This window comes from Rhineura floridana, chromosome 5, assembly GCF_030035675.1.
Source record: "Rhineura floridana isolate rRhiFlo1 chromosome 5, rRhiFlo1.hap2, whole genome shotgun sequence".
In the NCBI taxonomy this organism is placed as follows: domain Eukaryota; kingdom Metazoa; phylum Chordata; class Lepidosauria; order Squamata; family Rhineuridae; genus Rhineura; species Rhineura floridana.
In genome coordinates this window covers 105182420-105196476 of record NC_084484.1, presented here as the reverse complement: position 1 = coordinate 105196476, position 14057 = coordinate 105182420, and the positions used below count along the sequence as shown (strand labels likewise).

Here is a 14057-nt window from a genome sequence, read left to right as displayed (position 1 = left end):
TCTATTCCTTCTGTTCTTTTTGAACAAGTTATATCCTTCAGTTGCTGTATTCCAGTCATGGGAGTCATCCCACCAAGTTTCAGTTATACATATCAAGTCTTATTTACTCTCCTGTATTAAGAGTTCAAGTTCGTCCTGTTTGTTTCCCATACTCTGGGCATTAGTATACAGACATTGAAGACCATGTGATTTATAAGTGGCAGCGGCGGCAGCAGCCCCCACCAGAGGGGGGTGTGCAATGAAGGAGAGCCCTAGAGGGTTCTGGGAGAGAGGGTGGGACTGAAGAGGGGAAAGGCATTAAGATGAGGCAAAAGAGAGAGGTGTTGGGGTAACAAGGAGCAGGAGGGTTGGGGGTATTAGGAGGGGTTGGAGAGAGAAAGAAAGTGTGGGTGTGAGGCAGGAGGGGCTGTGATAGAGAAAGAAAAATGGCATGGAAGAGGAGGGATTGGGGTGCAGGAAAATGGAGGGGTAGGAGGGATGAGGGATTGGTGAGATAGAGATAGAAACAAAAATGGGGTCTTGGGACATGAGAAGAAAGGGATGGATATGGGGATGGGAGAGGCTAGTGAGTGACTGAGTAAGTAAGAAAAATGGGGTTATGGTGTATGGCTGGGATGAAGGAAGAAGGAGGGGTCGGGAGCAGGAGTGGCTGGTGAGTGTGTGAATGAGAGAGAAAGAACAGGTGTTTGTGGTGTGAGGGTGTAAAGAGAAAGGGAGAGGTTATGGGGCAAGAAGGAAAATGAGGGGTATGGGGTGCGAGGGGGGAAAGAGGTACAAGATGAATAGAAAAAGCTACAAGATGAATGGAGTGCTACGACAGGGAAAGGGGTGCATAAGGTATTAAGGTGGTGGCGGCTGCCATAAGGCAACACCTAGGTGCCCTGGGGACAAGTGGCCACTGTACCCAGTGGTCCCCAGAAACCTGGAGCTGGCCCTGGGCATGGTTTCATTGCCTTTGCTTCACTGCGCTTCGGCCTCTCACTCACTGTCACGTGGGGTCTCCTGTAATTCTAACCCTGCATACTGTCCTCTAGTCTCATCCTCAAGTGCCTGGAAGCAGTTCCGTAGTTCCACCGGTGAAGGGTGTCTTCTAGCTCTTCTATTCCTAACTGTCACCCTTTTCCACTAAGTTTCCTCCACTTGATTGTTGCTCTCCACAACTGTCTCCTCTTCTGCTTCAATATGCTTTTGTTTTTCTACCTCCTGTTCTTCTCTTTGCTGTTGTTGTTCCAGCAATCTATCTAAGAACTCTTCATCTTCTCAAATACTCTTCAGTATGGCCCCCCATCATTCCAGACCCCTCACTTATTCGTCCAACAGTGCCACCAGCTTGCACACCACGTTGTTCTCAGGCAAGAAAACAAACACTACACACACCTTGCAGGTCATCGTCACTGGAGTGCCCTTCCCATCCGTACTCTCGTCAGCCTTTTGTTTGTTTCTTTCTACTTGTATTGAATGGCCTGTGCTTTGTCCTGTCCTCCTTCAGGGTAAATAGGAGAGTCCCACTGGTATATGGCGTGCCGTACAAGAGGAAATTTTTTTAGGGACCTCCCCCTTGACTTCCCACACACACTCCTCTGCCAAACTCCTGTTAGCCCTCCCTGTTCACTCACTCTCTGAGAGCTGGCTCACTTCTATCTTCTCTGGACCACCTGGCACAGCTCCCTTTGCTTTGTTCAGTTAGGAGTCAGGAAACTGAATATTACTTTATTACTACAAAGAAATAAATCATACATTTTGTTGCAGCCATTGTGGAGCCATGAGGCTTGCACTCAAAGGCACTATCTCTGACTGAATACGGGAGAAGAGAAGGGAGGAAGTAAAGCTGAAAAAGATCCAAGTAGTTTAAAGAGGGAATCAGTAAGCGAAGAATAGATTGCCTTTCTGTCTATCGCCCCTCACTGGTTCAAGTTACTTATTACCTGCATTGGTACTTTACTCCCAACAACTAGGATGGGTTTGCTTTTTTCTTCCTCCAGGAGGGCTACTTCTTTCAGCCAGAACACTTTATATTTAAAGTATTTGGTCTAAGTCTGACTTCCATCAGAACACAGCACACTGTATGACAAAGATATGCTTTTATTAGTCTTGCAGTTTCTAGCATTTGCTGAATGACAATATGGACATTATAGAATGTAACCATCTAGGGCAGGGGTGGAAAACCTTTTTGAGAGTGTATGCCCAAACTGGTGATAATATTCTAAAAAATTCTCTTGGGTGCCCATGGTAATTTTGAGCAGCAGATTATAATTTATTATTATTATATTTGTGTTTTTTTAAAATTATGGAGAAAGAGAACAAAATGCTTGAAAGCATTCTTAAAGAAGTCTGTTTAGGCAACCAATAACACTTCTGAATTGTTTAAAATGAGACAGCTTTAGGAATTACATGTTAATAATAACTAATAAGTAAAATTAATGAATTAGTAACAATAATAATGGACCTTTTTAAGGAAAAAGGAGTCCTGTTGCCTATTTACGTGTATTCATTATTTTACTATTAGCAAAAGTATAACAGAGAGAGATTGAAATAAATGAAAGCACTTTAGATAGCCTATTCAAAAAATTATTAATATCAATGTGTTTAAAAAGACAATTGAAAAATAACATCATTTATAAATAATATTGTTATTGTGCATTATAAGCCGCATAAGTAATGTGAACATGAAATGATAAGCTTTGGTTCATATTATATAAAACATAAAAAAATCAAGGAAAGGAAAATAAGCATGTTTTACTCTCAGTGAGACTTTTCCTGCTGCAGCAGTGATGACGGATATTTTATATCAGGCTTGTATTTGGTTGTTTTGAGAGCTATGTATGCAGCGCTAGTTTCATCAGTAAGTCTACCATAATTAGACTTCACAAAGTTCATCACTAAAAACAATGACTCACATGAATATGTCAATGAAAATACTGTTAATACTGCCATTGAGAGATTTGTCAGACACTCAAAAGTTTCAGGAATTCCAGAGTTTCAGAACCTCATTTTCTGCAATGTTCTGTGTTAATCCAGTCACTAACAGATCTCTTTCAATATTTTCTAGTTCAGCTCTTTAATTGACAAGGTTTTGCCTCCAAATTGAGTTACATTGTAAATCAATAAATTGCCTCTCAAAATTATCCAAATCAATCCACTTCAACATTTTCAAATTCAGTTTGTCTAATATTACACTGTCTGCATACTTTATGAATTTTGCAGTTTCTTCAAATGACCTGAACTTAGTAAATCTTAAAGAAAATTGTTCAGTAGTTGAATCAATGATGCTCAAAAATTGCATTTGAAGGCTCTGTGTCTGTTTTCTCATGAATTTCAAGATCTGTCATGCATGTTTTTTAGGTTTGGGAAATACTTAAAAGTGCCATTGTCGACATCACGTTGAAAATTTTTCAGTTTGATTTCAAAGGCTTTTATGTTATCAAACATAACATCAAGTGTTTTGCCAGATCCCTGTAATTTGGTGTTCAAGTAATTTAAATGTTAGGAGAAATCTGTAAAAAACATCAATCTACAAATCCACACAACATTAGATAATTCTTGACAAGAAATTTTTTCATTCATCAAAAACAGACGAATTTCATTCAAACACTCAATAAATCGTTTAAGAACAGAACCTCTACTAAGCCAACAAACATTGTTGTACATAAGTAGTCATGTGTACACCAAATTCACCTTGCTCAGTAAATTTTGAAATTGTATTTTTTTCAAAGTGCTTGCAGAAATAAAATTAACTACCTTGGTTACAATTTTCATCACTTCTTTAAGTTCCTTAAAGCCTGCTTTTGCACACAAAGCCTCTTCATGTACAATACAATGAAAGCCTACCAGTGGATGTCCAACATATTTTGTAAACACATTTACAAATCCTGCTTCTTTACCAATCATGCTGTGTGCACCATCAGTTGTCACAGAAACTATTTTTGAAAGGTCAACCTGTCGATTAGACAATTTGTTTACTACTGCCTTTCATATTTCAGCCTCTGTAGTATGTTCAGGTAACATTATCAAATTAACCAGTTCTTCACATATTTCATCACAATCGAGCAATAATGGCTAGCCTAGCTGACAATGTAACATCAGTATTCTCATCAAGACAAACGGAAAGGAATTTACATGAACCAATATGTTTTGTTAGCTGTTCTGCTATGTTTGTTTCCATCTTTAATATTCTATCTTTTACATGTTAGCTGTTCTGCTATGTTTGTTTCCATCTTTAATATTCTATCTTTTACTGTGTTTCTACTCAATGGCAAATCTTTAATGCGCTGAATAATTTTTTCCTTTTCTGGAAAACCGTCAAAAAGGAAAGGAGCACATTCTACCCATGTTTCTTTAATATACTCCCCATCACTAAGTGGTTTTCCACGTTGAGCAATAATCTTTGAAATCTCAAGACCAGCAGTAAATTGGAACTACCTGAAACAAATTTCATCAAAACATTTGACTGCATTTTTGTTGTTGCTGATTTCTCGAGAAATGTGTTCTTTTTGTTCTTACTCACTTTTATTGCAAAGCCATTAATGAACACTTCCATAATGCTGCTTTACGGAGGAAGTCCTGCATACCACTGTTTCAGAACATAAGATGCATAATACTTTATCACCCTTTTTGATCATGCCAAATCTTTCACTCCATGATTCTTGAAAATCTCTGCCGCTGCTCCCTTCATTTGAACATTTTGTTTCTTTGCTGGTTGAGCTGACATTCTGAACAAGCTGAAAAGGGTAAATACAATTTAAAAATATCTCACCAATAAACTTAAATATGATACTATAACTTAGGAGGGAATTGCGGCGGCCAATTGCCTCACTCTCTTTGCCTCAGCGCGGGGGCTTCTGCACTCCTGCCCAGTTGCGCCTCTGTGCTGTTTGGCAACAGTGGCTCTTAAAACAAGGTAGCCAACCAGCCTCCTCACCAGGTCATAGTCTCCTCTTCTCCTCGGTTTCTGTCTGTCTTTCTCCTCTGGCCCTACCACTTGGAGGGTCCCTTCCTTATAGGTTAGACCAGCCAGGCAACCTTCCCAGAGCTCGGTGCAAAAACAGTCTGCCGGCCTCTCGCTCTCTTTCAACTCTACGTCAGGGGCGGGGGAAAGGGGGGAAAGCGAGAGAACCCCAAAACTGCACTGGCAGCTCAGGCCCCTCCCACCACCTGGCAGCACCAGGCCCTTCCTTCCTGCCTTCCTTCCTTCCTGCCTCTCCTTCTCTCTAGCTGCCTGCTGTTGTCCTTCTCCTTCAGTCGTTCCTCCCCTTAATCCTCCCTCCCATGCTCTAAGGAAGGTGTGTGAAAGCACAGGATGTTGCTTTAGAGCCCTGGCAGAGATGCACAAGGCCTCTGTGGGAGGATCACAAGGTTCTCAGACTGTGATCTCTCTTGGGGGAGGTGGAGAGCCATGTGTGCCAACAAACATTTTTTGCATGCCACCTTGGGCACGCGTGCCATAGGTTAGCCACCCCTGATCTAGGGGGTTGTCACCTGAGCTAATTGTGATCATTCTTCTCCATCCTGGCCACAGCCATCATTATTCCTTGGCTACACCTCCTAAATCCTTAGTTTGGAAATACCGCAGAGTTGTTGAGCTAATTATGATATCACCAAATTCTGCTATTGTGAATGGTCACTGTGTTTATACATTTACATTTTGAATGAATTGTTGAAGGCTCTATTTTTTGCATTTAATGACATTTCATTCCACTGCTTTACTTTTTTTGCCTCCTCTGCACCCACATGTATATATATCTACCAACTGAGGATAACACTTTGTGCATCTGAAGAAGTGTTCTCTAGTCCATGGAAGCTTATGCCACCTTCTCCAGGCTAACACTTTGCTCAGGCTCATTCAGAATTGCCCACAGCCTATACTATGGTTTAGCACTGTATACAAATAAGGTCACTCCAAGTTACCAGAGAGGTAGTCATGTTAGTGTGTTGCAATAAAAAAAGAAAAAGAAAAAAGGAGTCCTATAGCTCCTTAAATATTATTTATTTATTTATTTATTTAGTTGCATTTCTAAACCGCCCTATAGCTAGCAGCTCCCAGGGCGGTGTACAAAATTTTATTTATTATTTATTTGTTTATTAAATTTAAATTCCACCTTTCCTCCTAGGAGCCCAGTGTGGCAAACAAAAACACTCCAAACTCCCCAAAACATCTTAAAAACAAAAGACTTTAAAACATATTAAAATAAAGATATTTTAAAACATATTAAAACATACTTTAAAAAAAGCTTTAAAAATATCTAAAGAAATAATTCCAACACAGACTTACACAAACTTACATGCACACATGTAAATACTTGCACATGTCTTTTGCCATAGACTAGACTTCTCCAATCTGATGCCCCCCAAGCGTGTTGGACTCCAATTCTCATCAGCCTCACCCAGCACAGCCAGTGGGTCAGTGATTACAGAAGTTGTAGTCTATAACATCTGGAGGGCACCAGGTTGAAGAAGGCTGGCTTTTTGTTTCGCACTACATGGACATGTCTGAATAAGCCTGAGCAAAAGCTGCTATGTAGCCAGGAAAACTGTTGCAATGTTTAGTTTTACATTTACAGAATCTCAACTTAGTATCATGTTTGAACCAGTCATCCTGGTTTAAAATAATCTCTATGAAGTTTCATAACAAACCAGCTTCAAACCATGGCTGATGTTAAACCAGACCCCCTGGTCTGAATGTAACACTAAGCCTGAATTCTATAAAATTGAAAAGCATTTTTGCTGAATTTCTCCTGTTGGCTGCAAGTGAGGAAGACAAGGGAGTGCACAAACCCAAAACTTTGCTTGGGGTTGTTCAAGCTCATCTATACATTGTGAAACCATGTGTGCATTATTGTGTTGACAAACTAAAACACTATGTAGAGTCAATGAATAAGATTAATTGGTAACAACTTTGGCAGGTAATCTCAATGATATGGAGATACGGCTCCATCCTTGAATATTGAATTTTGCAATGATTGAAACATGAAGCAAGGCTGTTGCCATTAGATGATTTTACTGACTTGGATGCTTGATAGACAAGTAGTATGCCCATCTGGCATGATGGAACGTGAACATAGTAAATTAAATTACAGAGTAGACAGAGCCATCAACTTCATGTTGCTGGTACTGGAAAGTCAAAGAATGCTCATATTAACCCAACACTTCCTTATAAAATAGCTGGTTTTACTGCAATGTTGCTGGATCTCTGACATATCCTATTATGTGCTTCTAAATGTGGATAAAATCAGCATGCTTCAGTGTTATTATCCGACTAGCATTTGTATTTGCCTGCCAGGGGAGGTTGCTCTACAAAGAGAAGTACTAAAAATGTAAATTTAAAATGTGTCCTGAAAGCTATCCCTAAGCAGGATATTCTTGGCTATTATCTCACTTTCTTGTTTCATGGCTTTCCAGCTTGATGACTTGTTCCATAAGACGAGACACTTTTCAACAGAATATAATTAATTGGAACCTTTGTATCATCTTTTCAGTCCTTGCGTATTTCAATTTGTTCCCATAATTCTGAGGAGTCTCTGTGTTACAATGTTTTCCATTCAAATGGACAGCAATGTTTCATAGACACTGTTATTTTCATGAGAATGTCTCAAAATGGATTTTCTTCCCATCAAAACAGTTGTGCCATGCTCATGTCACAACACAGCAGACTTTCCCTATCTCTTTGCAGTAAAACCCTACCACTTTGTTAACTCTTTAATGGTATTTTTCTCTCTCCATTCCCACATTTGTTTACAGTCTGTGGATTTCCATAGCATAGTAAACAACTAACATATTTTGAAATGACCCTCCCTGGCTAGGCTGTACCACCTTGTTGTACCAAGCTATAGCTCCTGCAATGTCATCTCACAAACTAAAATGCAGCTATGGCATGCTTTGTTAATTGTCTAGATTAGTCCTGGGAGTTTTGAGAACACCCAAAATCTTCTTCAAAAATATTAACTATTTGACATGTTAAGCTGCCTATCTGTACTCTTCAAATCCCTTCATAGACAGTTGTCCTGTATCCCAGTTGCTGAGCCAGCAAAGAAGTGCTAATGTGATAGAATATACTGACCACTATCCCCGTGCATTAAAACCAACCCATGATGCTGTACTGGTTTTTCTCAAACATTACAGTTGTGATATTTATAGTTAGGTGCAAATATTTGAGGGCAAGTGCCATAGCTTAGAGCAGATGGTTTGTGTGCAGATATTCCCAGGTTCAGTGCTTGATATCTCCAGGTAGGACTGGGAATGTCCCATCTGAAACCCTAGAGAGCTGCTTCTAGTCAGTATAGACAACGCAGAACTAAATGCATCAATAACCTGACTCCGTAATGCAATTTCTATAGGCTGATATACCTCCTGTACCTTCTGAAACCTCTTCAGAATGTTAGGGGACCCTTCTAAACAATGTGGGGTGGAATGGGATGGGCAGGACTTCATGTGGAAGGGGGAAGTGCCCCAAACCAAATCCTGCAATAAGTTTAGAAAGTTCACAGGGAGACTTCCATGAACTTCCTCAAGTTTACTTATCTTAGGGTCCAAGTCAATAGTTTCCCGGCCCACTGTAGGTGTTAACTTAGCAATGCTAGGATGGTTTTGTTAATGTAGCCCCCATGAACTGGTTGGCTGAGCCAAGTAGAGACAGAGAGGTTTCATTTACAGCTATTGTGAATCTTCATTGTGCCTTAACTGAATTTGTAATTCATTGTCATTCCATCCCCCTCTACACCCATGTCTATATAAACTTGCCCACTGAGGAAAACATTTCATGCTCCTGAAAGTGTATATTACAATAAATGTGTTCGTCTTCAAGGCGCTAAAAGATTCTTTTTTGCTTATGCAATTTGCTGCTACAAGATGTGGTGGTGACTACCAACCTTGCTTTTAAAGAGGATTAGACAACTTTTTGGAGGATAACGCTATCAATGGCTACTAGTCATGACAGCTATATTACTTCCAGCATCAGAGGCAGCATGTCTCTGAAGGTCAGTCACTGGGGAGCACAGGCGAGAGATGGCAGTAGCTCACCTGGTGGGTGGAGCTACTACACTAGCTTCCTGGTAGGTGTATCTGCTGCCACTTAGCAGTGGGGAGAGGAGGTCAGCACATACAACAAGTGGAGACACAACAGTGCTCCTATGCCATGCCATCCCCTCCATCCCTTCCTGGTAAGTGACAGTGACACACCTGCCAAGAAACTAGCACCACTTCATTAGGAAAGTCACTTCTGCCAAGACAATGCTATTGCACTCATGTCCTGCTTGTGGGATTTCCATAGTCATCTCTGTGAACAGACTGCTGAACTAAGTAGGTCTTTGGTTAAATCTAGCAGGTCTCTTCTTATGTCCTTTTGCTACAACAGACTGGCACGGCTTCCTCTCTGGAAATTGATGCACGGTGGTAATGAGGCACAACAGGCCTGGCCAGTGCTCTGTGTGAACAGAGTATATGATGTGCAATACGGAATTTTGATTTCACAGTTTTAGCCAATTTTTATTTTCATCATATTGTATTATTTGCACACCACTCAAGAGGCAATTGAAGTTAAGGAGTATATGAGCTTCCTAAAAATATAATATAATCTGGATTCCTTTGCAATGCACAGGGTTCCCATGGCAGACATGTGATAGTTCCTCAATAGACAAATTGATGTGGAAAGGGTTCCTTCAAGCAGGAATGGATGAATCTGTCAATTGTTGTTTTTGACAGTTTTTTTTTATTTTTCCAGTCTTAAGTTCGTTTCTCCACATTTCTGCATTAGTTTGCAATTTTTTAAACAAAAGGCCTCATGACATTCATCAGCATTTTAGTTCAAATTTCACTTAATATACACATTTAGCAAGCATTTTTGCTAATATATTGCATTTTATATTATCTTCACTACTATATGCATTTTTATGTGCACTTCCCCCTAATAGATACATTTTATACACATTTTTTGGTTGGAGAACTGCATCACAAAATACAGAGAAGGGCAATTGACAAAGGATAACTGTGTTTTGGGTTACAAATTGTTTCAGAACATGCTAATTAGGTAGGTTTGCATTAAAATCCTAACCAAAGCAAATTTCACATCCATCCACAAAATAAAACTTTTGAAAATGACTCTTGTATGACATACACAAATATACTGAGATTTGGTACAAACCCAAAGATTTGAAGATTATGGTCTTACTGGCATTTGAAACTTTGGCCTATACACCCTGTTCAGCAGTATTCATGCCAGGACTCACAGAATGTTTCAGTGAAAGATTAACAAAGACTAAATGTGAAGTTGTAAATTTTTTATAAAGGGAGAATCTCTTATGGGCTATTTCCACCAGACCTCATATCATCAAATCAACCCTCAGCCAATCACCTCTGATTAAAATACAAACATCATACCCCTTCTTGAACAACAAATTTTTCCTTCACTTCCCAAAAAAGGATAACTTTGGGAACCATTGAGCTCCACATGTTAAAGGAATAAATATTTTGTCCCAATGAAATCCCAAGTATATAATGTAAAAATGTGTTTCATTGTGACCTTTGTGCCTATAATTTTACCACCAGATAACTGGAGTGCTACAAACCACATGTTCTACACACACACACACACACACACACACACCACAAAGATACTTACTTTGCTCCGTTGTTTTCTTACAAATTTTGTATTATTTCTGGAGGGTCTTTGCTTAAAAATGGTTTAACTCTGCCACATCTAAAGATAGATAACACCATTAAAAATGCATTGTTGCCATGGCGCCACCAGAACATACATTTGTATGAATAAACATTCTGCATATGCATTAAGTGTTGGCTCCAGAGAAGTCAAAAGACATTTGAAACAAAATCTTCCATTGGCTTCCCCCTCCAATAATACTTAAGGAATAAATGGGAACTAAATTTTCAGATCTGTTTTCACAAGGTGAAAGAATTGCTGTGGTAAATGGCATTTTGTTTCCCACACGCTGCCTCACACTGTAGTTTCTGGCATATTGCGTAGGTTACAGCTGAGAACCCAAACCACAGCAATAAATCCTCTTTGGGTTTGGCGTCATTGTAGTTGGAGGCACCAAAGATCGTGCTTGCAGGCTAGTAGTTGTGTACAGTACAGACCAATTCCCTGGGACAGTAATATTTTTACTAGTTCTTCATGTTCTTGATATCCTTCAGCTCCTTCCAGAAATATGGTAGTGCTCAAATTACAATTCGTGTAGTCATCTCTTATAGGAATTGTAGTGTGAAAGTCCTTTTATTTGTCATTACAACTTAGTTTTTGCACAGGCTGAAAATCTCATAGAGCAGTCAGTATCCAGTTGTGTCCCTCATACTGGCAGGCAGCTCTCTGATCCTTTGGAGGCTTCTGTCAGCAGAATGGGGCAAGAGGCAATTTTTGCCAAATTTCTTCTGTAGCCCGCTGTCCACACCCAAAATTTGCTCAAAATTGGGGAGAAATGGAAATGCACTGCCTTCAAGTCGATCCCGACTTGTGGCATCCCTATGAATAGGGTTTTCATGGTAAGCGGTATTCTGAGGTGGTTTTACCATTGCCTTCCTCTGAGGCTGAGAGGCGGTGACTGGCCCAAGGTCATCCAGTGAGCTTCATGGCTGTGTGGTCTCCCAGGTCGTAGTCCAACACCTTAACCACTACACCACAGGAGGGGCTTCAAAATAACATGGGTAGTGGCATGGGAGGCTCCGGGGTGATTTGGCAAAAAACACCTCTTCCCTGTTCCACTGACAGAAACCTCCATTGATCAAAGGGCCTTCTGTCAGCATGATGAACACCATTGGATACAACCTGATGACACAATATTTTGAAAGGAGCCAATGGGCCTTCAGTTTCACGCCTCTGCCCTGAGGCAGGATAAACTATAGCTGGTGGGCCTGGCAGTTGCCTACCCTAAAGGGACAAGCATAGGAAAAGGATACTGAGAAGTCTGTGAGCTAGCCCAAAAGGGTCAAGGTCAAAGAGCTTCCTACACAACCTAATCAGAGCTGAGTTAGCCTCTCTGTATATACTCTGTAGAGCCACCATGTGTGGAAAGTGAAAGGGATGAAAAGTAACACAAGCTGAACTAAAGAGTAATATGCTTCTCAATCCATTCAGTATTTTAGATCCAAATTGTAACAGGAGTCCCTGGTTTATAATTTCATGGTGGTACAAAAAGGCCAAATGTTTGAAGTTTATTCAAACCTCTTCTAAACAAAAAACAACAACACCTCAGTGCTTTCTCTGCAGAATGAATATCAAACACTTTTCCATGAATAGCTTTAACTATTTGTTATTGATGAGTGGTCACACGTCTACCTTGCCCAATTTAAATGTTTCCAGTCCACCTTAATTTAGAAAAAAATCAAAAGGGTTTAGAAAAATCCAGGGGAAATCTACAACTGGTATTTTCTACATAGTCTATCAGTGACACCTTGTGGCTAGATCAAGATTTTCAGGGGGGATTTATAGCAGTTTGACAGCAGGGGGATATCTTTAGGACAAATAACAGTATGTACTGGGGAATGCTGCTGAAAACAAAAGACCCCACTTCTTCTGTTTGCAAAAACTGCAAGTCAGCTGCACCCCTCAGATCCTTGTACAAAACTCTAAACAAAACTTTTACATGTTCAAGCTAGGAGGGGGAACTGTCCTAGAAGAGGAAGTGGCTTTCTTAATATTGCTGCTCTAGATTTCTTGGCTCTCAGCATCAAGGATTAATAAAACCACCACCAAAAGACTAATTTGGGATGTGATTATTGTTCACAGCCTCTGGCCAACTTTTGTTTACACATTTTAGACTGTCACAGCTGACCTCATGCTGACCCTAACATAAGATAGCTCACCCACTTTGGTTCTTCCAGTGAAGCTCTAAGTTTGACATTTAACAGAGCTGAGCAGAAATGAAACCCATTAAATCCAAATCTCATAGGCTAGAGTAAACAATCTTGTTAAAAGCCCTCCATTTCCCTTCCCTCTCTTACATCCAGCTCCAAAGAGAGAATACTATAAGAAGCTTTGTTGTCTTCCACTGAGAAATCAGACGTAGAAAATAGATGAGTCATTTTTGGTAGAATTTATTTATTTATTTATTTCCCCTGAGAGCGAGCGAGTGAGCGAGCGAGCGAGCGAGCGAGAGAGAGAGAGAGAGAGAGGAGAAGGAGAAGGAGAAGGAGAAGGAGAAGGAGAAGAAGAAGAAGAAACAGAGTGTAGTTAGCCTGAGAACACCATCCTGGCTCACTTCCACTACTGGCTTCAGTCACTGTAAGGGAGGGGTTAATCGCCTTGAGTACTCCTCAACTGTTCTCTCTACTGTTCTCTCTAAAGCTAAAGAGCTTTGGGGCTGATCCTCTCTGATGGATGTCTAGCTGGCTTGTGAACAGCTTGCTCCAGATTTGACAGGACCCCTCCTTCCAACATACTTTTGACACATCCAGACTTCCATGAGAGGGAGGAAGTATCACTGTTGCTGCAGCAAGGGAGCCATGCCTCCCAAATATCTAGCTCTCTTTCTTGGCAAGTTTTATCTGGGGCACTGCTATTGAAGCAACTGAGATGCTGTTGTGATGGTTGACCATGGGTACAGCTCCTTGGGAATCCTAGAAGTTTCCATCCACCAGCAGGGATCAGGCATGATCAAGGGATCCCAACAAATATATCATTATGAATTCTGGGAAGTACAAGGTACCAGACATGTCCTCTTAACTCATTGTAAGTGATGGTGTGCTGCATTCACAGAGTGTGATGGTAGTCCTGGTGGAGCTCCACAATATCTATACACTAGGAACAAGCATCTAGTAGTCCATGGGCAGAATCTAACCTGTTGAACATTGCCCACTCAGGATAATGTTAGAGTATCTCCAGGTGCTTCTGGAACTTCCCCCACTTTATATTAAGGTGTGGTGGCAACAGCCATATAACTTTCAACTCTAGACAGGTTAGGTTCAATTAGAAAAGGAGGGGAGTAGAAACTATGGGGAAATCAAATGTAGAGTTGCCTAGCAACCACACAAGCATCCTCTATTATTCCTAGTTAACATGCAACACTAGGTTGTCCTGTCTTTCTTGTTTAGCAATTAGTAGCACAGAGAGCAGA

The 14057-nt window shown here is 40.5% G+C and overlaps 1 long non-coding RNA gene across 2 annotated transcripts in view; it reads right to left on the bottom strand.

Annotated features, from left to right (window-relative positions):
• LOC133385242 (uncharacterized) overlaps positions 1-14057 on the bottom strand; it is an 87252-nt gene that overhangs the window by 36599 nt on the left and 36596 nt on the right. For both annotated transcript variants that reach the window (XR_009762826.1, XR_009762827.1), the window contains exons 2-3: positions 10610-10687; positions 4505-4718 (exon numbers count right to left, since the gene is read on the bottom strand). This is a non-coding gene — a long non-coding RNA (uncharacterized LOC133385242). The remainder of the gene's footprint in view (positions 1-4504; positions 4719-10609; positions 10688-14057) is intronic.